At 39.6% G+C, this 22,823-nt stretch overlaps 1 long non-coding RNA gene across 1 annotated transcript; it reads left to right on the top strand.

The window, feature by feature from the left end:
• Positions 1-1,135: 1,135 nt before the first annotated feature.
• On the top strand, positions 1,136-21,900 carry LOC125126835 (uncharacterized). Its single transcript, XR_007134800.1, has 5 exons — positions 1,136-1,340; positions 5,532-5,640; positions 13,727-13,860; positions 21,278-21,342; positions 21,696-21,900. It is a non-coding gene; the product is annotated as an uncharacterized LOC125126835 (long non-coding RNA).
• Positions 21,901-22,823: the final 923 nt, after the last annotated feature.

The raw sequence follows: 22,823 nt of genomic DNA, 5'->3' as shown, positions 1-22,823 counted from the left end.
CTTTCCTAAGAATGAAAAAAACTAAGGGAAAAAGAAACATGGTAGAATCTCACCATCTCCAAAAGTGACAGGTTTATGATACTGACTCAAACTTGTGTTTGATAACTTTGATCTGCACAGAACACCCAGGTTGTAGATATATTTAAAATCTGGTATTAATGACCACTCAGGGGTAGTTTAGAAGTTTATTTCTAGTATCTATGCTTTTTTTTTTCATACTAACAACAATTCAAGATTGTTCTAAAGATGTATAATTGTATTAAATCATATTTATAAGACATTGTCCTCAATTAAACCTATGTATATTATGTTTCCACTGTAAGCTAAGAACAAAGCAGATTTACCAACTCCCAGCTTGCACATTACTCTCTTGCTTTCTGTTAAAATGATGAAGCTTTACAATATTATCATTTGTTACCAGTGAGAGGTTCTTTAACATCTAAGGTGTTTTGGAAGAAGTGGGGCCAGTATTTTTTTTTTTTTTTGAGTGGCCAGTATTTAAAGGTAACTTTTTAAATGGATATTGAATTCAATCCAGATTGAAATTTCTAAACTTTTTCCTTTCCTTTTTCAGAAATATCCCCAAGGGATCAAACACATTCGTCGTAATAATAGTGCAAATTATAATCACACTGCCATGCTGAAATATGCTTTTTACCTGTGTTTGCAAAGATAAACAGATTTGAAAAGACACTGTGTTACAAGAGTATGTAAAAACAGAAACTATCATATTTTAACAGGAGAACAAATTGATGCAACCTCTGTACAGAGCAATTAGGCAATATATCAGAATTTTAAGTGTAGAAACCCTTTGCCCCAGAAAGTGAATTTATCATACATATACACCTGCACATATGCAAAATGATGTATGCATAAGGTTATTCAGTGCAGTATCATTTGAAATAGCAAAGAACTGGAACAACGTAAACACAATGAAACATTGTGCCACCATTAAGAAGAATGACACAAATCTATAAATAATGATATGGTCGTCCTCTAAGCAAGGTGCAAAGGAGCTACATAGTACGGTAGTATTTGTGTAAGAATTTTAAAATGCTACTTATATACCTTTGTAATGTGTTGGCTAGCCTGAACTGTATCTCCCCGAATTCCTTTCTCTGTCTGCATCCAGTTATGGTGGGCCTGAAGAGGCATTTCTGCATGAGATTTGCAAGGCAGAAGTAAAGCCACAGCCATTTTGATTTTGATGCTTACGAAGTAGAAGCAGGCACGGATGTGGTTCACACACATCATTGTTTATCTGTTGGCTCACCTCATTGGCCTGCAACTGCTCCACCTTCCCCTGGCTTCTCCTTCAGCTTCTCCAAACTTGGATCCAGGTGCGTGTTTAGCTCTTGAAGGGTACTAGCTTCTTTTGCAGCACACCCACACCAAGTCAGAGGCAGTGAGAATTGTTAGAGGTTCCAGTCCATCCTCATGGATTCCAGCCCATGCTCACGGGTCGCAGCTTGCTTTCTCCTCTTTTATCTCCTCAACTGCCTATCCTGCAGATTTCAAGCTCTAGCATCAAACACAGTGACAATAGCCTTGCAAGGATTTTTTAGCCAACTTCTATGACTGCATAAATTAAATCCCTTTAACCAGGCTGTGTGTGTACATATACGCACATATACACATACTCATATATACATACACAAATATAATATAGGGGATGTAGGACATTGGGTGTGGTAGTTAAATCTAGAGAAGAATAGGAGTGCCTAGAAAAGGGGAAGAAATGTGTACCATTTGTGCTTTTAAGGGGTGTACCATGTGAATCTACGACATATTTAAAAAATAGGTATTTGAAATGTTTAAAAATTCTTTAATTATCTGTCTCATATTTGCACTTGGGGGATATAGAAATATTTACCTTCCTTTCTATTTCTTTAAATAGGTTCAGTTTTGCTTTCTATATTTATAAAATTTTGCATGTCACAGGGGACTTAACATTAGGGGAAAGGGGAACTTAAATGGTTTCTCACTCTAGAACCATCCCTACGCAAAAGAGAGCTATTTTAGTTCTCATATGCCTTTTGAGTCTTGCTCTTTCTAACATCCTCCCACAAAGGACCCCATTTGCGGGGTGCCTAAGACTGAGAGGACGACAAAGCACTTACAGTGCCCTTGGAGAACTAGATCCTCTTAAGACCTGTGTGGAATCAGCATGGATAATCCCTTCCAGAACCAGCATCAAGTACACCCTACCCCAGGAAGCTCCTGTCCGAATGGTTTGTTCAGTCCACCTCACATCAACCACACTGCATATAGTGACAGTTCCTGGACTGTTCTTTGACTTGGGACTCTGGAAACAATAGAAAGAATCAGTTTAAAGAACCAAAATAAGACATGATGAATGTAGTAATTGTTAATAACTGCATAACTCTTTATAATTTTCAATATATTTCTACTCATTTCTCAATTATATAATAAGAGCGAATATTAATTACTGTACATCTTGCATTGTGCAAAAATCTCAGCGTACTCTGGTGGATCCTGAGGGTACCATCATTAATTCCATTTTACAAATGAGCACATTAAGGCTTAAAGACTTTGAGATTTACCCATTACACCCAGATAAGTATCACAATTAAGATTTGAACTGACTCCACCTGACCCCAGGGCCCATGCTCCTCACTAGTTGACAGTACTGTTTCTCACCATAGCCCAGTGAAGGAAGGTAAGGTGATTATTTCCACCACCACCACCATCATCATCATCATCATCATCATCTCTATTTCAAGAAAACTAAGGACACAGAGGACATCTTATTCGCCAAGACCACATAGATAGGACAAAGTGGAAATCAAAATAAGAATGGGAGCCCTCATCATGGCTCAGCCGTTAATGGACCCAACTAATATCCATGAGGATGTGGATTCGATCTCTGGCCTTGCTCAGAGGGTTAAGGATCTGGCATTGCCACAAGCTGTGGTGTAGGTCACAGATGTGGCTGGGATCCTGCATTGCTATGGCTGTGGTGTAGGCCAGCAGCTACAGCTCTGATTCAACCCCTAGCCAGGGAACCTCCATATGCTGTGAGTGCAGCCCTAAAAAGACAAAAAAAAATTAAAAAAAATAAGAATGTTTGTCTCCATATGTCACACTCTGGTTTGCTTAACCCCAGCTGATTATGATCTACGTTAATGAATATATTTTTGTTTGGCCATGTATTCCTTACAGAGAATTAGCAAATTCTTCTGACTGTGAATAACTGGAAGCATAGTCTCAGCCCTTATGATCCTGGATAACACTTTTTCTTCTTCTCTTCTTCCCCCCTCCCCTCTTCCCTTTCTACCTCCTCCCCACTGTATCCCCTTCCCCCTTCTTCTTCTTCTTCTTTTTTTTTCCCTATCTTTTTAGGGCCGCACCTGGGGCATATGGAGGTTCCCACGCTAGGGGGTCGAATCACAGCTGTAGCCACTGGCTTATGCCATAGCCACAGCAACACCAGATCCGAGCCACATCTGCAACCTACACCCAGGCTCTCGGCAATGCTAGATCCTTAACCCACCGAGCAAGGTCAGGGATTGAACCTTCATCCTCATGCTTATTAGTCAGATTTGTTTCTGCTGAGCCATGATAGGAACTCCTCTCCTCCCTGCCTCCCCTCCTCATGTGTTATTTGTTTCTTGGGCATCTCATTGGGCCTTAACGTCAGCACTGAAGTTCTCAGACCTCTGCATTTTCCTTGAGTCTGATTATAGTGACATGTTTCTGCCCCTATATCTGCTTCTATAGATTTAATCCTTATAGCAGTGTCTTCTCTCCTTCTCCCTACCTTCAGATCTTAGCATCTTTGGCAAGGCTTGATTTCTTTCAAGTGTCCCTCTTCATGCAGCTTCTGCATTCATATTAGTTTTCAAGATTTATTTCAAGCTGCTGAATTTTCGGCAGTAATTCTCAGATCTGTTGGGTTTGCAACCCTTGGAATTGCCCAGCCTTAAGACTAAGGCTGAAGACTTAAGCCTGGAGACAGTGCTGGAGATATCAATGGTTTATTGGACAGGAGATCTTAATATGTCGAAGGCAAGGTCCTAAAGCAACAACCCACTGTGTATGACAGACAGCAGGCAGGACACTGCAGCAGTCTTAGCTTGGGGGTGAGGGTGGGGGAATGAGGTTACAAATTATAGGAGGAACTGACATCAGGTTGGCTCATCCATTACCATGGAAACCAGCTGAGGGGCAGACCCCTCACTGCCCCTCAGGTTAGACTGTCATAAGGCAGATATTTCCTTTTGATAAACCAGAAGGTGGAGCTCTTCTGGCCTAAGGATTAGAACAATCACTAGCTCGGGCTGGAAAACAAGCACATAGGCAGTTACTGATTAGGCTCTAGGATTAAGAGGGAAGGTCAGTTAGGCGAGTAAAGTGTAGTTGAGGCAGGGACTGGCCAAGCAAGGGATGTACAAAGAGCAAGAGAATAGCCATCTTGGATGGTCTGATCATACATATTCATGAGCAGAACCCTTGTGAGTTCCCTTTGTGGCTCAGTGGTTAATGAACCCAACTAGGATCCATGAGGAGGCAGGTTCGATCCCTGGCCTCAATCAGTGGGTTAAGGATCTGGCGTTGCCATGAGCCATGGTGTAGGCCAGCAGCTTCAGCTCTGACTTGACCCCTAGTCTGGGAATGTCCATATACCATGAGTGAAGCCCTAAAAAGGAAAGCAAACAAAAAAAAAACCCACTTGAAATCTTGTTAAAGAAGTAAACTAGAGAAGTTCCCTTGTGATGCATCAGGTTAAGGATCCAGCAGTGTCACTGCAGTGGCTCAGGTTGCTGCTGTGGTTTGATCTCTGGTCTGAGAATTTCCACATGCCACAGGCTTGGCAAAAAAAAAAAAAAATGCACTAGGGAATCAAAAAGGCAAGCAGGAATTCAAGAGTGAAGAGTAACATCTATGCACATAAGTAGGAGTAGGGTCCTAGGTGAGTACCTGAGGCAAAACCTGCCATTTTACTTTTAAAACATTTTTTGAAATATTTGTAACAAATTATAAAGCACATAGAATAACATACTAAACACATGGGTCATCCACCTCCCAGAATTTTCCAAAACCAATGAAAGCATCAACTTGTAGGTTCAAGAACTATTATAAAATCCAAATAGAATAAATATAAATAAAATGAATATTAGAGTATACAATTAGACACATCAGAGTAAAATTGCCAACAACTAAATAGAAAGACAGAATCCTTTCTAACTCAAAGCAACCACAGAGAAAAGAAACATCGCCTTCAAAGCTACAACAACAGGAGTTCCTCTGTGGTGGTGTCGCTGTAGTGGCTCAGATTGCTGCTGTGATGCAGGTTGAATCCCTAATTCGGGAACTTCCACAAGCCACAGGCAGAGAGAAAAAAAAAACCTGCAACAGTACTGAGATTTGTCTTATCAACAGAAATGATGAAAACCAAACAAGAGAAAGATGTCTTTGTAAGTGCTGAAAGAAAATACTTGCCAACCTAGAAATCTATACCCAGGAAAAATATTCTTCAAAAATGAAAGCAAAGTTCTGCCATTTTCCAGGAAAACAAAAATGGAGAGATTTTTCGCCAGCATACCTGCACTTAAAAATGAAAAGTAATCCCTAATGGGTGCACAAAGATGCAGGAAAAAATGAAGTGCACTAGAAAGGGTAAGTATATGAATATTATCTGCATCAAACAATATTTTATGTGGCTTGAAATATGTAGAGAGTTAAAATAAATGATGACAGAGAGTTCCCATTGTGGCACAGCAGAAACAAGAGGGTACAGGTTTGATTCCTGACCTCACTCAGTGGGTCGGGGATCTGGTGTTGCCATGAGCTGTGGTGTAGGTTGCAGACGTGGCTTGGATCCCAAATTGCTGTGCTGTGGTACAGGCTGGCAGCTACAGCTGTAGCTCTTATTCGACCCCTAGCCTGGGAACATCCATATGCCACAGGTGTGGCCCTAAAAAGCAATAAATAAATAAATAAATAAATAAAATATATGATGACAACAAAAACAGGCAAGAAAAGGAGCTAAAAGGAATTTAAGAGTTTTAATTAAAGTAAATGTTACTACATATTTCAAGGACTATCAGAAAATAAACTATCTCATCAAATAAAATTATTGAACATAATGACTCATCAAATCAAGATCAAAATTATGTATTCTAATATTAATATATTTTTTTTTCTTTTGTAGTTTTGTTTGTTTTTTAGGGCCACACCTGTGGCATATGGAGGTTCTCGGGCTGCAGGTCTAATTGGAGCTGCAGTTGCTGGCCTATACCACAGCTCACAGCAACACTGCATCTTTAACCCACTGAGCAAGGCCAGGGATCAAACCTGCATCCTCATGGATACTAGTCAGGTTTGTTTCTGCTGAGCCACAACAGGAACTCCTGTAGTAAATGATTTAAACATAAGTAAATCTATATGCTGTTTCTCATGCTTAATTTATAATAAGGTAATGCAAGATGTACCTAAAATAATGGGTTCTGAAAGCAAGAATAATGTAAAAGACATGATTTTCTTTCAATAAATATGTGCATGTATATGTACTGTAGTGCTTGACTTTTGGAAATATTTTTTAAATTGTGTATAAAATTCAGAGTAATTCCATATGCATTATTAGACAACTCTATTTAGTAGAAAAGAAAACCAAAGCAGTTTAGGTTGATGACACTAATCCTGGTCATTGTGATGTGAAGAAGGAGTATGCCTTTTTTTCTTTTGAAGAGTAGAAGAAAAGCAATTACAAAAGAAAGGATGGGCAAGTTGCCACGGAGTTGCCAGGTGGTATGAGGGGTGGGTAGTATACAAGGAAGTTTCTCTATAGGTATCCCAGTACCCTGGCAAAATCTTCATATAACAACCACAAGGACATGCATAACCCAGTGTGAAGACCCCTGCTCTGGTGCATACACTGAGAGGAATTACTGAGTCCCAAGCTCTGCACATTTTCTACTTTACTAGATATTGACAAACTGCTTCTAAAGCAGTTGAATCAGTTTATAGTCCCACAGCAGTAGGTTTGATACAATACCTCAGTGTCATTTTGATCTTTCATTGACATTGTATTGTTTTTTTGTCTTTTCCTGTTAAAAGGTTAAGTATCTTTTCATATGTTTATTGGCCATTTAAGTTTCTTATGTGAATATGCTTTTTCTTATCAACAAGATATATTTACACATTCTGAATATTCATGCTTTGTCCCTCAAATGCATTGCAGATAGATTTTCTCAGTCCACAGGCAGGATTACTTACACCTTTGAGTGGCTCAATTTCCTTATAAGAAAAAATGAGAAGAATAATACCTTCCTCAAAAGGTGTTCAATCATTTGATCCTCAAAACAACTCTTTGAGATGAGTATCATTATTAATCCCATTTTTTTCAGGTGAGAAATCTTTTCTAGGTTATGCCAAATTATTTACCATAGAGGTTGTGCCAATGTTTTTTCTATCATCCGAATACATGTTCTTATTGTGCCACTTGAAATGATAAGACTTTAAAATTTTTGCCAGTATGGTAATTGTGAAAAAGAATCTGCTTTTTATTTTGCATTTCCTGATAACTAATGAGGTTGAACATCTTTTTATGTGTCTATTTACTATTTGGGGTTCCTCTTCCCTAAAATGTCCATACACGCCTCCTGCTCCTCTTTACATTGGATTGTTTCTCCTATTTATTCTTGGGTTTTCTTTATATGGTCTAGACACATGTGGCAAGTAGCATCTCCCAGTTTGTGGCTTCTCTCTCTCTCTTAAAATTGAAATAAAGTTGAACTATACTATATATACTATATAAAATTGAACTATACTATTATGTTAGTTTCAAGTGTCTGACATAGTGACTTGATATTTGCATACATTATGAAATGATCACCACAGTAAGTCTAATAACCAACTCTCCCCATACAAAGTTATTACAATATTATTGACCATATTCCTTATTCTGTGTATTACATCCTTGTGGCTTATTTATTTTATACCTGGAAGTTTGTTCCTCTTAATCCCCTTCACTGTGGCTTCTCTTTTTATTCCCTTTATGCTGACACTTGATGAGAACAAGTTCTTTATATAATTTTTTTGTTTACCCTTTCCTTTTTGATTATTCTTTCTTGAATGTATTGCCCTCCTTTAATTTAAATCTTTCTTTGTCATTCTGTTGTAGGCGTATCTCTTATAAGAAGTATAATCAAGTCTGATAGCTTCTTGCCTTTCAATATGTGCATTTGTTTATATTTGTTTTTATCAGTGATGTATTTAGACTTATTTCTACCATCTTATTTTTATTTACTACTTGCAATATTTTTTATTAGCTTTTGTCCCTTCTTTTCTTGTCTTCTTGGAATAATAAATTTTCAGAGACTCACTGCAATTTTAGAATCTATAGATTGTATATTTATCTATTTGTTTAGGTTATCTTAAATGTCTATGATATATTCTTAACCATAAATTTTAATACATCCTAAAATTATTCTGGAAGTTCCCTTGTGGTGCAGTGGGTTAAGGATCTGGCATTGCTGCCACAGCTGTAGCTCAGTTTACAAATGTGGCACTGGTTTGATCCCTGACCCAGGAATGTCCATATGCCACAGATACAGCCAAAAAATAAAATAAAATAAAATAAAATAAAAATAATTCTATATTCATATGCTGTTAAGGATTTTAGCAAAATATGACAAAACAAAATTGGCAAAATATTGATTGTTGCTAAAGCTAGGTGAGGGGTAAGCTGTTTTAAATAACTTTGCATAATTACTACTCATTTAGTGCATGCACATAATATTATTGAGAATTTTCATCTTTGTAAAAACATGGAAACATTTGTTTTACGAGGGATTTTTCAGTCATATAAACACATTTCCAGATATATTTTATCTATTCCTATACTCACTCTTTTTGGTCGTTTGGTTGTTTTTACATGCCATGCTTTTTGACTGGGCTCAGTTTTCTTCTCAATGGAAAAGATCCTTAATAGCTTCTTCAGTGAGAGTCTGTGACAAGTTTTACCCTCCCTTTTTGAAAGTTTAACTAGGTATAAAATTCTTGGTTGATGGTTATTTTTCCTCAACACTTTCATAATGTTGCTCTTTTGTCTTCTGACATCTATCATATTGATTAGAAAATAGATGTCCATTTAATTATCTTTCCTTTGTGGATAATAGGTCTTTTTTCTCTGGCTCCTTTAAAAATTTCCTATTTATGAGGCAGTTTCACTACAATGTGCCCTCTCTGTGGAATTTATTTCTATATATACTTCTTGGTATTTGGAATGAACTTCCATTTGAAAATATACATCTTTCTTCAATTATAGAAAATTTTGAATTATCTCATCATATGTTACTTCTCCATAATTACTTCCCTTCTTTTCTTCTAGAACTCCTATTAGTTATGTTGGAAGCCTCCAAAATGTATTCTTCACATCTTTAACTGTGTGTGTGTATGTATACATATAGTCTTTTAAGGGCCATGCCTGCAGCATATGGAAGTTCCCAAGCTAGGGTCAAATCAGAGCTATAGCCATCAGCCTACACCACAGCCACAACAGCTCCAGATCTGAGCCATGTCTGCAACCTACACCACAGCTCACAACAACACTGGATCCTTAACCCACTGAGTGAGGCCAGGGATCAAACCTGTGTCCTCATGGATACTAGTCAGATCCATTTCTGCTGAGCCACAACATGGGAACTCCATATATGTGTGTATATATATATGTGTGTGTGTGTGTGTGTGTGTGTGTGTGTGTGTATATATATGTTTTATATTGGATGTTGGGTTAATTCTGTAGCATACTTTTTAAACATTTTTATTGAACTATAGTTGATTTACAATGTTCTGTTAATTTCTGCTGAACAGCAAAATGCCTCAGTTATATATATATATAAGAATCCATATATTCTTTTATATTATATAAAATAAAAGAATTTTATTTTAGTTTAATATAATATAAAAGAATATATAAGAATATATATTTTTTATTTTATTTTAATAATATAAAAGAATATATAAGAATATATATAGTCTTTTATTCAGTTACATATATATAAGAATATATAAGAATACATGTATTCTTTTTTCATATTATTTTCCATTACGGCTTGTCACAGGACATTGAATACAGTTCCCTGTGCTCTACAGTAGGACTTTGTTGTTTATCCATTCCATACATAATAGTTTGCATCTACTAATCCCAAACACCCAATCCCTCCATCCCCCATACCCCCACTTGAAAACCACAAGTCTGTTCTCTATATCTGTGAGTCTCTTTCTGATCATAGACATGTTCATTTATGTTGTATTTTAGATTCCACATATAAGTGATGGCATATGGTATTTGTCTTTCTCTTTTTGACTTCACTTAGTGATAATCTCTAAGTCCATCCATATGGCTTAGTAGTATTCTATTTGCATATGTATCACAGCTTCTTTGTCTATTCATCTGTCAGTGGATGGACAAACAATTAGGTTGTTTCCACATCTTTGCTATTGTGAATAGTGCTGCTATGAACATGGGAGTACATGTATCTTTTCAAATTATAGTTTTGTATGGAGGTATATATATGCAGGAAAGGGATTGCTGGATCATATGGCAACTCTATTTTTAGTTTTTTTGAGGAACCTCCATAGTGTTTTCCACAGTGACTGTGCCGATTTACATTCATACCAACAGTGTAGGAGGGTTCTGTTTCCTCCACACCCATTCCAGCCTTTGTTATTCTCAAGATATTTTTTCAATTTACTAACTCTTAGTTTTTTTCCAATCTAGAGTTTGTCCCAGGTATTGACCTCTCTTTCAAGACCTATTTTTATTTATGCTTGTTTTTGTTTCTTTTATGGACGTTATTCCTTGATGTATCCATTTAAGTTGAGAACTTAGAAACCACATGAAGTGCCTAGTGGAGAGCATTCTAGGCAGAGAAAAATAGCTTTGGGACCTGATTTTTCCTTCCAAAACTCTGTCTGCTCTTTAACCAACACTTATCTTCAACTTGACTTATCATATAGGTATAACTGATAATTATTTAGCATGTTGACTAAATCTGGAGGCTTTTGGTGCTGGATCCTAAGCTCTGGGTATAAACAATATGATGCACAGAACTTCTGGTGGCTAACTTGGCCTCATTGAGTAGGTGTGCATTCTCTGACATACAGCAGCTTCACTTCCAGAGCCATATTGCTCTCAGGAATAAACGTGGCCAAGAGCTTACTGAGCAGCAGATCACATGACTTTAGCTGGAATAAGTAATAAACTGCAATTTTAAGTTAATCATGTGCTTTATGGAAAACAATAAAATAGCCCTATAAATATAAACAAAACAATTAAATATCACTTAGCATTGTCTTGATTATATATAAAAGTTGCAAACTTGGGCATTAAAATCATGTGGCAATACTCACTTTCAAAGATGATATATACCTAATTCAAATATTTCAAACTATGCTTATACCAATATTTTTAGAATATGATTTAATTTGCAACAATAATAAAAATTCAATCTTTGTTTGAATCTGAATGTCTCAGTCGTAAAACTGTTGCTCCCACTCCCTGTATTTCAGGTGGTATTTTGGGTGGGTGGTGGTGGAAATAGACAGCCCTGATGTAATCTTGCTTGTATCATGTCACCTTTAATGATACAATCATATGCCTCTTCTCTCCCTCTTCCCTGCCTCCTTCTGCCCAAGTACCATTCTCATAGCTGCCTGTTTGGAACCAGAGTCTAATGTTACACTTTTGACTGGAAAGCTAACATACTCACATCTCTCACATGGTCTGATGCAGTGAGCTTTACCATTGTCATCTTGTTAGATTGTCACCTCTCTAGCTGGGGGTGCTGACGCATGGTAGTTAAGACAGACTCCTCAGCACAAACACACAGGCGTCTACACATAGCACAGCACAGTGGATGCACTGCTTGTGAGCCCACCATCTGCCCACCGTGGGGTCGCACTGAATGTTTTCCTCTTACAAACTTCACTGTGCTGCCTTTTCTAGCATCCACGTGCTTCATTTCTCACACGCTTCTAAAGTAAGAAATATTTAGATTATAAAATATTTAGATTATAAAATATTTAGATTATAGTCCCTAGTGGACTAACACTTAAGGATCCAGCATTGCCACTGCTGTGGCACAGGTCACTGCTATTCTGTAGATTCAGTCCCTGGCCTGGGAACTACCACCTGCCACAGGGGCAGCCAAAAAATAAAAAAGAAGAAAAAAAAAAAAAAGACTGACTACTCTCCATGGAGCTCTACATTTTTAACTCTTACCTGAAATTCCTTCACAAAGAATAAGTGATGTTGAGTTTTTCAAATTTCCACATTGCAGAAGAACAATCATACATTGGGGATGAGCTAATTCCAGTAAGTCTTCTGTTTGGATGAAGTAATTCAAAAACAGAAGTCAATTTCATGAACAGAGAAAGCTCCCTCCATTTTCTCCTTGGGAAAAGCTAAGTGTCTTGAATGTGCTGTTCATGTCTCACATCCTTCAAGAGAACAATGGCCAAAGCAAGTGGCAATGTTTTTCAGCAAAGAACCTGATGTTTCCAATTCAACGGCCAGTTTTAGTTCACTACCAAATGCCCAGGCAGAAAGAATGTTTAGTACCCAGGAAATCTATGGTCTCAGGAGCCAACAGAGCAAATGAGTTAATATGAAATCAAATTCACATTTTAAAATAGTTCTCATCGGGGAGTTCCCATTGTGGCTCAGTGGAAGTGAATCTGACTAGTACTCATGAGGATGCGGGTTCGATCCCTGGCATCATTCAGTGGGTTAAGGATCTGGTGTTGGGTGAGCTGTGGTGTAGGTTGCAGACTCGGCTTGGATCTGGCATTGCTGTGGCTGTGGTGTAGGCCAGCAGCTACAGCTCCGATTTGACCCCTAGCCTTGGAGCCTCCATATGCCATGGGTGTGGCCCTGAAAAGACAAAAAAAAAAAAAATTAATAAAAAATAGTTCTCATTGGTTTAGAAGCTAAGTATGGGTACAGATAACTTCAACAAATTAATTTTTAGAGTAAGTGCAGCCTGTTAAGTAGGATGAAAATTGTCCTTAGTGAGCTTCCCATGGCTTTTGAGGTTTCCGGCACCAGCTCTGCAAGGGTAGCATGATGTGGTCTCAGCCATCTCACCCAGCCACAACCCATGCCTTCCGTCACTTGCCAGTTTTGTTCTAATTGTGCCAATCTTCTGTTAGCAATCAGAATAGGCCAAACTCTTTCCCATCGCTGGGATTTTGCATTTTTTTAAACCTGCCTAGAATATGCTCTGCCTCTTCTCATCTTAACTATCAAAGACATCTTCCCTGACCACCCTACCCAAAGTAAATGCACTCTGTTGATTTCTAGCACAGCACTAATCAGAAGCTGCAACTTTCTTAGGTAATGGTTATTGATTACCTCCTTCCTGACACTAGAATGTCAGCCCCATGAAGGCAGGGATCTAATTTGTCTTATGCTTCATCCTTAGACTTTATGTGCCTGGCATAGATATATTCTTGATTTAGAAAAAATCACCATGGTGATTCAAACAAAAAATGCACAGGTGACTGAATTTCATGCATAATTGACAGAAAAAGCCACAAACACTAGCCTTTTGGTTAGAGATTTTTAAATTCATTTTTGTTAATTCTGCAGAATGGCCACTAGAGGGAGACATAGTCAATACTACACTCAAATTCTAAGGGTTTTTTTTTTCTTTGTTTTTTGTTTTTTGCTTTTTTTTTTCCCTTAAAATTTTGGAAGTCCTGCCACCCAGCCCTCCTCTCTGCATCCACGGAAGATGTCCACTCATCTAACTTCTTTTAAAACAACCCCAAAAAAGCAATGATGAGGAATTCACTACCAAGTGGAACAGACTGCACCAGACTGCACTGCAGGTGGGCACCAACTCATTTAGAAAATCCTCTTTCTCATTGATCTGTCCATAACTACCCCTCCTTGCCCTCCTCCTTGTCTAGATCATTAAGAAACTGACATAATCTTGGGCCCTAGACTGGGCCTCATTGTCTGGAATGCTATTTGCAACCTTGCAACTGGCCAATCCCAGCGTGCCTCACACACTTCTCATCCTTGGCCATGGCTCAAGATGGAAAGTTCTTGTGTTTTCTCTCCTTCAACCCCGGGGCCCACCGTTCCTTCCCTCAAGCCTAACACCATACCCTGCCCCACGGTAAATGCGCTCTGAAGCATTGTCAGCTCCCCACCCCCATCCCAGAAAGCTCCTCCTCCATCTTCTTGCCATGAAAGCTCGTTCTCCTGAAGGACTGGTTACTCTGTACCTGCCCCCAGTGCAGGTGCTAGTTTTCCCAAGTCCCCAGGACGATGAGCAGGGTGGTGAGTGCCACTCTCAAAGCATCACTTCTGCTTTCAGATTTGTGCTATCCTGCTGCTCCACTGTCACCTGCTCATCCACTGGTCAAACCAGTAAAGACGACTTTGGGGTCTCGTTTCCATTCAGCACCACCCATTTTGTGTGGCTTCAGCAACTGCGTAGACAGCCAGTCCATCACCCAGGCCCCTTCATTCCACCCATACCTGGGACCTTCCACTGGACCTCCAGTTTACCCTAGCAATTGTCTGCAGCTCACTCAGTTACCCCCTCTCACCATACATGTCCTTCCTCTCATGAAGGTGTCCGCTGCATTTTCTCCCTATAAGTCAGTCGTCATTCTCTTCCTATCCAGCCTATACTCCCACTATTATCTTCCACCTTACTACCCTTATCCACCTATATTTCTTCCCCAGCCAAAATCACAACTGAATACATCCAACCGTTCTCCTTTTTTCTTCCTAATCACTGCTGGTGAAGATATCAGTAGCACATACTTACTGACTGCACCTGTATGAGGCAGTCCTGTTCTTATCCACGTGTTACAAATGTGAAAAATAAAGCCTGGAGGAAATAATTTCCCTAGATCACACAGCTAGTAAGCCAGACAGCCTGCCTTAATCAGATGTCTTTAAAAGATATAAAGTAAAAGTTGACATAACTGCAGAGAGAAATTGATAAATTAATCATCCAAGTGGGGAATCTCAATTTACCTCTCCAAATTATTGATAAGTTAGGCATTCCAAAACTGAGTAAAAATATACATGCGGAGAACACTTAGCAAGTTTGATTTAGTGGACATATATGAAAACCTGTTCTCAACAATTAGCCAGTACATATTGTATATTTACAAAAATTGCTAATGAACTAGGCCAGTGATTCTTAACACTTTTGGTCTCAGGAGCCCTTTATACTCTTAAAAATTACTGAAGACTCCAAAAAACTTTTGTTTATGGAAGTTGTATTGATTGATATGTACTATATTAGAAATTAAAACTGAAAGATGGAGTTCCCTTGTGGCACAGCAGGTTAAAGATTCAGTGTTATCACTGTAGCAGCTCAGGTCAGTGCTGTGGCAAAGTTTCAGTCACTGGCCTGGGAACTTCCACATGCCATGGGTGCAGCCAAAAAAAAAAAACAAACAAACAAAAACAAACACAGGAGTTCCCACTGTGGCTCAGTGGTAACGAACCCAACTAGTATCCGTGAGGATTCAGGTTCGAGGCCTGGCCTCGATCAGTGGGTTAAGGATCTGGCAATGCCGTGAGCTGTGGTGTAGTCACAGACACAGCTCGGATCTGGTGTTGCTGTGGTTGTGGCATAGGCCAGCAGCTGTAGCTCAGATTCAACCCCTAGTCTGGTAACTTCTGTATGCCATAGGTGCAGCCCTAAACACACACACACACACACACACACACACACACACGAACCCTCCAAAAACCTGGGCGGATGATTTGTGTGCTTATTAAGTTAATAAATACAACGATTTTATTTAAATTAACAACAATAATACCATTGTATGTTAACATAAATGACATTTTTATAAAAACTTTTTAAAAACAGCAGGCAAGATGGCATTGTTTCACATTTTGACAAATTTCTGTAACACTCGGCTTAATAGAAAACAGCTGGGTTCGCCCCACAGCTTCTTTCCATTTGTTGTGAAGGTTGTTTTTGTTGAAGTCCATGAAGAAAGTCCAGCCTCACCCATGAGTAGGAGAAAAGCAGGACTTAGTGTTGCCAGGAGCTGGCCTGGCACTCCCAGCTGGCCATGGTGGTTAAGGACATCCCCATCAGACAGAGCCACTCTAGGACCAGGATGGACCAGGACGAAGACAAGACCATGAAATTGTCTAAGCCACAGGAGTTACCAAACATCTCCCTAGTCTGCCTGAATGACCGTTGGTTCTTCTGTGTTAGTTTTCTGTGGCTACTGAAATAAATTACCACAAGCTTAGGGACTTGAGACAAAGAACTTTATTCTCCCCCAGTGCTGGAGCCAGACATGAGAAGGCAAGGTGTCGGCAGGGCTACACCCCCTCTAAATCCCTGAGCAGAGACTCCTTCCGTATTGCTTCCAGCTTCCGGAGGCTCCAAGAGTCCCTTGGTCCCTGGTCACCTCACTCCATTGTCTGTCTCTCTGAAGCCTCCCTCTGTCTTTCTCTGTAAGGGTACTTGGCATGGAGTTAAGACCCACCTGGATAATCCAGAATAATCTCATCTGAAGATGTTTAACTTAATTACAACTGTCTGCAACACCTTTTTTTTATTTTTCTTACAAATAAGCTAACATTCATTGGTTCTGGGGTAGGGATGTGGACATACAGATAAGATTTGTTAAGAAACCCAATCATAGAATTTCCCCCACTTCCTGACCTCATCCAATCCAGAATAAAGCTCTTTATTCTCTTCTAAATAAAGCAAAACTTAAAACTTTGAATGGTTTCTGGATTGGCACTTTTTTTTTTTTTGTCTTTTATGGCTGCACCTGTGGCATATGGAGGTTCCCAGGCTAGGGATCGAATTGGAGCTGTAGCTTCCAGCCTACGCCACAGCCACAGCAAGCCAGATTGGAGCTGTGTCTGTGAAACCACAGCTCACGGTAATGCCAGATCCTTAACCCACTGAGTGAGGCCAGGGGTCGAACCTGCATCCTCATGGATGCTAGTCAGATTCATTTCCACCGAGCCATGACAGGAACTCCACAATGTGTAGTTTTTAAAATTAGACTTGGTATCACCACCAATCTCATCCAAAAAGTCCTTTTATTAGGAAGCTGTCAAGCTGACAGTGGATACAATATTTCGTAAATTCAAATTTTTCACTTGGAACCTCAAATGTTATCTCTGACAATAATTATTATTATTAGTTTTTCCTCAAAGTGGCAGGCTTACTACAACCATTGTCAAGAAAATAATTGCCAAATACCCAAACCTGAAAAACCAAGGTTTGTTTGTCAGCTGTTCTCTCCAGTTTAAAAAAAAAAGTATTTCATTTAGAAGAAAAAAAAAAAAGCTGATTCTCTTTTCAGCTTACTCATACAAGTGCTTTTCCATGGGAAAAACCATCATACTTTGGAATAGAGCAAAAGTATTTTATGTGTAGTTTCCATTTTGTCAAACAGAATATAATAAAAAAGATGTGTCTTCAAGGATCAAGACTTATTAAAACTTTTACATTTTAATGCTTCATCAAGAGCATTCTTTTTTTTGCTCTTTTAGGGCTACATGTGGGCATATAGAAGTTCCCAAGCTAGGGGTCGAATTGGAGCTGCAGCTGCAGGCCTATGCCAAAGCCACCAGCCTGTGCCACAGCCACAGCTATGTCAAATCTAAGCCGCATCCTTATGGATACTAGTCAGTTTCTTTACTGCTTAACCACATAGGAACTCCCATCGAGGGCATTCTTAAGTGAAACTGGCTTTTTTTCCACCTGCAAGTTTGTGGTGGTGAGGGATACAAGGGCTGCTGGTACAGTTGGATGTGTGCTAGGACACCAGCAGTTTTTTCACTCACCATGTGCAAATAGCAACATAGTGAAAAATGTGAATAATGTTCCAGTATTGTTATGAAAATAGTTTTGACTTCACAGTTCTCCTAAAAGGGTCTTGGGAATGAATCCCCAGGGGTTTGCAGACTACTCTTGAGAACTGCTGAACTAAGGTATAAAACAGGTCTCAACAAATTGAAAAGAATAGCTGTCAATCATACAGAACAAGATCTCTGACCACAATGCAATTAAATGAGACTCAATTACAAAAAATAAATAAACAAATAGTGTTCCCTTACATTTGGAAATTTTAGAACATTTAAACAATCCATTGGCCGAAGGAGAAGACGTAACAGAAATGTTTTAAAAAAACATGTTTAGAACTAAATGATAAGAATATATGACAAAACTTGGGAGATGCAGCAAAACTGATTCTTTGGAAAATTTATAGTCTTTTTTTTTTTGTCTTTTTATCTGTTGTTGTTGTTGTTGTTGCTATTTCTTGGGCCGCTCCCTCGGCATATGGAGATTCCCAGGCTAGGGGTTGAATCGGAGCTGTAGCCGCCGGCCTACGCCAGAGCCACAGCAACTCAGCAACTCGGGATCCGAGCCGCGTCTGCAACCTACACCACAGCTCATGGCAACGCCGGATCGTTAACCCACTGAGCAAGGCCAGGGACCGAACCCGCAACCTCATGGTTCCTAGTCGGATTCGTTAACCACTGCGCCACGACGGGAACTCCAAAATTTATAGTCTTAAAAGCGTGTAATAGGGGCACAGTCTTTAAGGCATTAGCCTGCTATGTCCCTCTTTGCCTGGCAAAGCAACAAAGCTATAGTTTTCTCCTTCACACCCCCCCAAAAAGGGGGAGTTCCTGTTGTGGCAGAGCAGGTTACAAACCTGACTAGTATCCATGAGGATGCAGGTTCTAACCTCAGCCTGGCTCATTGGATTAAAGATCTGGCATTGCCAGGTCGAAAACATGGCTTGGATCCTGCATTGCTGTGGCTGTGGTTTAGGCCCCTAGCTGCAGCTCCAATTCAACCCCTAGACTGGGGACTTCCATATGCTGTGGGCGAGACCCTAAAAATTTAAAAAAAAAAAAAAAAGTTTGTTATAGAAAAGAAGAAAGACTAAAAATTAGTCACCTAAATATTCATGCTAAATTGAAAATAGCAATAGACCCAAAAACATAAGAAGAAGATGATGATAAGCATAAGGGAAAAAATTAAAGAAATGGAAGAAATAAATGATAGGAAGGATCAATAAACCCAAAAGTTGATTCTTTGAAAAGATACAAGCTTCCAAAAAGAGAACTCTTATGCATTCTTGATGGGATTGTAAATTGGGTCAGCCACTGTGGAAAACAGTTTGGAGATTCCTCAAAAAATTAAGTGTAACTACCATATGATCCAGCAATTTCATTTCTGGGTATTTACCTAAAGAAAACAAAATCACTAATTAGAAAATAAACATGCTTTCCTATGTTCATGGCAGGATTATTAACAATAGCCAAGCTGTAGAAGCAATCTAAATGTCTATCAATAGATGAATGGATGAAGATGTTATATGTAACAATATATAATATATGTACAACAGAATATTACTCAGACATAAAAAATAAAACCTACCATTTGGAACAACATGGATAGATCTAGAGGGTGTTAAGTGAAATAAGTCAGACAGAGATAAAAATACTGTATGATATTAATTATATGTGGAATCTAAATAGCAAAAGCACAAAACAAATGAAAACAGACTCAGATACAGAGAACAAATGAGTGGTTGCCAGAGGAGAGGGTATGGGGGTGAGGAAATAGGTGAAGGAGATTAAGAGGTACAAACCTCCAGTTATAAGTAAACCATGAGGATGTAGTATTCAGCATTGGGAATGTGGTCAATAATATTGTAATAAATTCGTATGGGGACAGATGGTTACTAGACTTATCGTGGTAGTTATTTCAAAAGGTATGGAAATGTCAAGTCACTATGTAATCCACCTGAAACTAACATAAATTGTTCATCAACTATATTTCAATTTAAAAAAAAGGAAAAAAATGCAATTTAAGAAAAAAACTTCTTGAAAGATATAAACCAATAAAACAAATAGCAGAATGGAGAGATGTCCAAACAAATAGAGGCTGCTATGACTTCCAACCCCAAGAGATTAACGGCCACGCAAACATCCAGCTCCTCTAAAGGTACAATTTATTATTTTCCAGATTTACTATTTCCTTAATAATATACTTTGGAATACATTTCAAAAGTGAAATATTCTAGACTCCACAACTTATTTATTTATTTATTTATTTATTTTGGCTGCACCTACAACATGTGAAAACTTCCTGGGCCAGGGACTGAACCTGCACCACAGCAGTGACCCAAGCTGCTGCAGTGATAACACTGGATCCTTAACCTGCTGAGCCACAAGGGAACTCAAAAACACCACAAATCATTTTTTTAAACCAAGTTAGATTCAAATAAGATTCAAAAGTTAATATGTAATCCCCTTGGCCATTGCCTGCAAGACAGTCCTTCCCAGAATGTGCTGCTGAAGAGATGTAGCAGGTTACCTGGACTTTTAACATTTCTGTGCCTCAGTTTCTTCACCTGTAACTTAGTGCTCATAATTATTCTTCTTTGTAGGGACGTGGGAGGGATTAAAGAAGCTAATTCAGGTGAAGCACTTAGAACAACACTGCACTGGTAGGACTCCAGACGTGCAGGTAGCCTCCTGCCCATAGTTACTGGGGGATGGGTCTTTTCGAAGGGCATAGTGGTGTAGAATTCCCAGCAATCACCTCAGAGGACACTCGAGGAAGATGGAGAACAGCTTTATTACGCCAGCAGGTACAGGGGAATCACTTCCTAATCATGGACCCTAACCAGAAAGGGGAAGATACATTTATAGTGCTTGCTTACATGTCTAACATGCTACATTAATCTTTAGTTACATGCAGGACACAGAAAGATGTATAGCCATACAGAATTTCTTATATTGTTACTTTAATGATTAACCTCAAGTACAATCTAGCTATTTTTGAATATCTTTAGAACAATAAGTACAATCTAGCTATTTTTGAATATCTTTAGAACAATCAGGGCCCGGAGTTTCTCAAGTCCTAATGACTTTGTTTTTCTCCAAGCCCTCGTATGAGTCACCTTAAGTTCACCAAGATGGACAGTGGCAGCAAAATGGCTTCACTCTTGTCAAGCTCCCTAGTCCCTTTTCTACACCCCTACAATAGGAGAGCCTACATCTGGAAGTGACTAGTCAGCACTGTGGTTGCTCATCACCATTAACTAAAAGCTGATGAATGGAGCTATCATTAGGAAAGAGAGGCCAAGATCACTCTCGGGCTGCCTGCAGCTGCATCCACTGATGCCTTATTTGGCCTGATTTGCTTCACCTGCCTGGCCCCCGAGGCATTTGCGTGTGTGAAGTCTGATATTTTGCTGATCTTCTACATTACAGAATTCTCCACCACTTCAGCCAAACAACCATGGTTGAACGGCTGAAAGATAGCAGTCCTCTCAGAGGTAAGGGCATAAAGGAAGGATTTTATGCATTTGCCATCACTTTATGCTAAGTCACTCAAAGTTTAAGATGACATGGGGGAGGGGCCGAGGGGGGAACTTCAGGGATCTTCAAAGACACTTTGGGTTATCTGCTGTGTGGATGTCTTCCACCTGGATGTGTTTGCTCCCCTGATCCTCTCTCCACTTTCTCCACCATGCTCTGTGCCCAGGCTGCACCACTAGGCTGCTTTGCCCTCTGGCTTCCAGTTGGGTTCAGCCAAAGAGGGGGAGGGGTGGCGTGCAGTGGGCAAGAGAGCAAGGGTAGGGTGTTTATTTCTCAGGAGGGTCACTTCAAAGGTCTCTGCTCCTGTCAGGTGACCACGCCCAAACAGCTCAATCTGCCTCTGGGTTCCTGTAACTGCTCCCTCCCAGGGTCCCGGCAGCTCTTGGCATGGAAACAGAGACTACTGATACACGTGCTGGGTACCTCCTACACAGCAGCCGACACCTTGGTAAGTAGAGCCTGTGAAATATTACGGGATATATATATTTAGTCTTTGCCCCTGATTCCTGACCCGAAACTCCTGGGTAAATATATAGTGGTAAAAATATAGGAAAATCTTTTGTTCTAATATTGTCTTCGATCCTAGGGTTCTGACCCAGAACTTCTAAGACCTTTATAATTTCCTGGGTGATAGGAATGTCTTTTGTTCTAATGAGGCAACTCTGAGTGGGCTCCTGGATGGAGAGGTTGGTCACCAGAAAACCCAAGCATGATTAGAAGCTTGGAAATTTCAGCCACCCCCTTCCCCAATTCTCTGGAGAGGGGAGAAGAGCTAGAAGTAGAGTTAATAATCAATCTTGGCCATGAAATGAAGCCTCCATGAAAATCCCCAAAATACAGGATTCAGAGGACTTGTGGGTTGGTGATCACTTCCATGTGTTGGGAGAGTGACATAGCCCAACCCCAAAGGGGCAGAAACTCTTGCATTCACAATCCTTCCAGACCTTGCCAAGAACTTGCCCTCTCTATCTCCTCATATGCCTCTTCATTTTACCCATTAAAATATCCTTTGTGGGAGTTCCTGTTGTGGTTCAGTAGGTTACCAACCTAACTGGTATCCATGAGGATGCAGGTTTGATCCCTGGCCACACTCAGTGAGTTAAGGATCCTGTTCCGTGAGCTCTGGTATAGGTGGCAGATTCGGCTCAGATCTGGTTTTGCTGTGGCTGCAGGTATGCTGGCAGCTGTAGCTCCGATTCAACCCCTAGCCTGGAAACTTTGATATGCCACAGGCGCAACCCTAAAAAAAAAAAGCAATAAAATATCCTTTGTAATAAATCAGCAATGATAAGTAACTTTTTCCTGGGTTTTGAGTTATTGAATCCAAAGAGAGGGTCGTGGGAACCTCCAATCTGTCACCAAGTCAGACAGACATTGTGGTTAACCTGGTTACCAGTTAGTCTCAGAATGGAACTGAATAGCAGGACATCCAGCTGGT

The sequence above is a fragment of the Phacochoerus africanus genome, chromosome 5 (assembly GCF_016906955.1).
Source record: "Phacochoerus africanus isolate WHEZ1 chromosome 5, ROS_Pafr_v1, whole genome shotgun sequence".
In the NCBI taxonomy this organism is placed as follows: domain Eukaryota; kingdom Metazoa; phylum Chordata; class Mammalia; order Artiodactyla; family Suidae; genus Phacochoerus; species Phacochoerus africanus.
The sequence above is the reverse complement of the archived record's forward strand: the minus strand, read 5'-3'. Positions and strand labels throughout refer to the sequence as shown.